The sequence below is a fragment of the Myotis brandtii genome, unplaced genomic scaffold (assembly GCF_000412655.1).
Source record: "Myotis brandtii unplaced genomic scaffold, ASM41265v1 scaffold49, whole genome shotgun sequence".
NCBI lineage: Eukaryota > Metazoa > Chordata > Mammalia > Chiroptera > Vespertilionidae > Myotis > Myotis brandtii.
This window is the reverse complement of record NW_005368707.1, coordinates 5,511,222-5,514,962: the sequence shown is the minus strand read 5'-3', so window position 1 is coordinate 5,514,962 and position 3,741 is coordinate 5,511,222.

The following is a 3,741-nucleotide window of genomic DNA, read 5'->3' as shown; positions in this document are numbered from 1 at the left end:
GCTTCCAGCTGCCTGGCTGCCGGCCGCCATCTTGGCTGACAGTTAATTTGCATAAGGATATGCTGATTAGCCAATGGGAAGGGTAGAGGTCGTACGCCAATTACCATGTTTCTCTTTTATTAGTGTAGCTAAGCTTATTTTATTAATTTCTCAAGTGATCCTCAAAGAGGGTATTTATTCAATAGAATCTGTGAACATAAAAAAATGTGCTTTTTTGTAGATGATGGTACCTTTAAATGATTATGAAGCATTGAAAGAGGAGCAGGTTTTTTGGAAAAAAATGTTTGACTTGACACATATTTAGTTTGAGATGCATGCAACACATTCAAATGTGAAAATATTATATACTTGTTTAATATAGCCAGTCTTGGATTGATACACAAGTTGGGCTTTGACCTCATTTTATAATATCAGCACAAGCAAGTGATAAGTGACAAATAATCTCTTTTATTCTGTGTTAATGAAGAATAATGCTAAATTATCTCTTTACTCTATTTACTTGCTCAATATTCTTCTTCTTTCCACTCTTTCCATGTATTTTAACTTCTAACCTACTAATTTTTAATATCATAAAACTGGACAGGATCTGAAGTAACTGGGATCTTAAGAGTTTATCTAAATTAGTTACTTTCATTTGTAGATGAAGTAAGCCCACTATAGCTAGTTAAGTAGTTAAGTGACTCATCCAAGGTCACAGTGAGTTCTAAAATAAGAACTAACATTCATATTTTCTAATTACAATCATAAGTCTATTCCATTATACCAGCAATTCCTAAACAATATTCTTCAGAACAAAACTGCGAGAATCTCGGTGAATAAAATAATTTAAATGTGTCTTTTAACACTGAATACAATCCTCTCTCTTGAACAGTTATAATGAACAACTTGTTTAACTTTATTTAACCCAACATCTATATATATAAAAGCCAAGCGACTAGAATGACCAACGACTGGAACCACTGGTTGCTATGATGTGCACTGCAGCTGGCCAGCCAATCTCCCACATCCCCTCCCCCGGCCGGCTGGCTCCTATCGGTCCTGATCAGAGCAGGCCAGCCGGACCCCACTTGTGCACGAATTCATGCACCAGGCCTCTAGTTTAATGATAAAAACCATTCTCCACCATCTGAATATGGTTCGGGCACTTTTAACAATTCCTTTTAACTACAGCAAAGATTGCTGAAATCAGAAATAAAGTATAATGCTAATAGGAAATGCTTTGGGAAATGATGTACTGTGTCATCCTTTACTAGTATTATGACAATACTTGGTTTAAAAGGAACTCAGTATGCTTTGTAAAAAAATTTATCCTGCTGAGATAAGGTTAGGATAATGCAAAGAGTTTTTTTTCTTTGATAGATTGATGGTGTTATTGGAAGACACAGGCCATATAAATTAAATAATTGCATTATGAAATGAGAATGAAATAGTTTTATTAACCTGTCTAGAACTTACTAATTTTATTGTAGGGTGGATTTTTTAAAAAGACTTGATTTCTCCTTGGTAAGTGGTGGTACAAATACACTAAAATAGGAGTTGAGGACTTCCAGTTGGAGAATTGTTCTTTTCATGGAAATGTGTAGGACACAGGTAATGAAGCTATTGTGCTTTTATTTTTCATGGAAGTTTTGGGAAAAACAGAAAAAGAATTAAACACAGAGTTAGAGTTTGATAATAAGGAATTAATTTTGTTACTCTGAAGTAGTAAAGAAAAATCACAGATCAAGAAATATTCCTTTTTTTAAAACTTTGTTATTCAATCCTCACCTGAGGATATGCCTTTTTTATTGGAGAGAGACAGAGAGAGAGAGAGAGCGAGAGAGATATCAATGTGAGAGCAATGTGAGAGAGAAATGTTGATCCCCACAGGAGCCCCGACTGGGGATGGAAACAATAGCTCCTTGGTGTAAGGGATGACACTCCAAACAAATGAGCCACACCAGGTCAGGGCAAGAAATATCCCATTTTTTAAAAAACATGTTTTTATTGATTTATTTTAGAGAGAGAAAGGAAGGGAGAGGGATAGAGATATAGAAACATTGATGAGAGAGAAACATCAATTAGCTACTCTCTGCATGCCCCCTACTGGAGATCAAGTCCAAAACCTGGGCATTTGCCCTGACCAGGAATCAAACCAGTGACCTCTTGGTTCATGGGTTTAAACTCAACCATTGAGCCACACCAGCCTGGCAAGAAATATTCAATTTTTAAAACTACATTTTAAAAGAATAGCTTTTTCTCCATATCTATAGATAATAAAATCTATCTGTATATTAATAGGAAGAAAATGACTGTGATGTATTATATTTCTATACATTAATGGAAAGCAAAAGTGTGGCAGACCTCTGAATTGTGATTTTAGAGGTATGCCTCTTTTAGGCTCTATGAACACAAACCCTTTATCTTTCAGGAAGAGAAATAATTATGCAAGATGTAAACCACCATGCAAATTAATTAGACACTAGAGGTCCTGTGCACGAATTCGTGCATGGGTGGGGGTCTGGGCGGCCTGCCCCAATTGGGGTCAATCAGCTGGGGGGAGGAGCTCCAGGTGGTTGGCGGGCTGGGCCCGGCCCCTGGTCAAACTCCCGGTTGAGGGGACAATTTGCATATTAGCCTTTTATTATATAGGATTTAAGTGTACTAGTCAATACTATATCCCTGATCCTTCATTTGCTGGAAGATAGTGAATTCTTAAGTTACAGTAAAGTTCCATTCCTTCACTAATACTTACTGAAATCCAGCATTGTTCAAGGCTCCATACTAGCTACTATGAATAAGACAGGTCCTTGGCCTCCATAAATTTATATCTTGGGGAAGAGTAAATAATTCTTTGCAAATATAAGAATGACAGTAATTGTCATAAGCAGATAAGGTAGGTACTATGAAATTTTAGGAGCCAAAGTTTTTACTTTAGAGATGGTAAGGACTGAAGAAAGCTTTATTAAAAAGTGGCATTTTTACTAAATCTTGAAGAATAGGTAAGGTTGGTTTGCAAAAAATAGTGTAAAGGAAGTAAAAATTAGGAGGAAGTCTATGGTTATGAATCAGGCACTTTGAACAATTCTTTTTAACTAAAGCAAAGGTTGCTGAAGTCAGAAATAAAGCATAAATTAGCAAAACCCTCTTACTTGCAAACTGTAAGGAATCCAACAAATTTTGTCCTTTTTAAAATTCAAAGGTCAGAGAATGGTAAGATCTCTTCCTTTTAAGCAGCACAAAGAGAAGTTTCCACACCCACTAAGTTTAACTGAATGCCTGACAATGATTCAAACCTGGACTTTAGCTCAGGTGTTCCCATACACCCTACAGTCTCAAAAAGTAGAAATGAGAATGCTCTACCATTTACAAACAGGCTACTTTCAATCTGTTTTCCTACAAATAGCTTTGTCATTCTGCGTTACACCTGGTAGAGACATTTCTAATTCACATTATGCCACGTTTGGTTATGTTTTTGTTTATGTTTTTAATAGTTGGTTCAACTTTATATGATTTCTCCAGGCACAGAGGCTGACGGCCTTCAAACTAATGGGGGGATCTCGACACAAATATGCATGTTTCTTCACTGAGACTCAACCATGGTCTTAGCATAAATATTACAAGTTTTAAAGAATAGGCTATGCTCTAGGCCAGTGGTTGGCAAACTCATTAGTCAACAGAGCCAAATATCAACAGTACAACGATTGAAATTTCTTTTGAGAGCCAAATTTTTTAAACTTATCAAGGGTAGGTAGGTACATT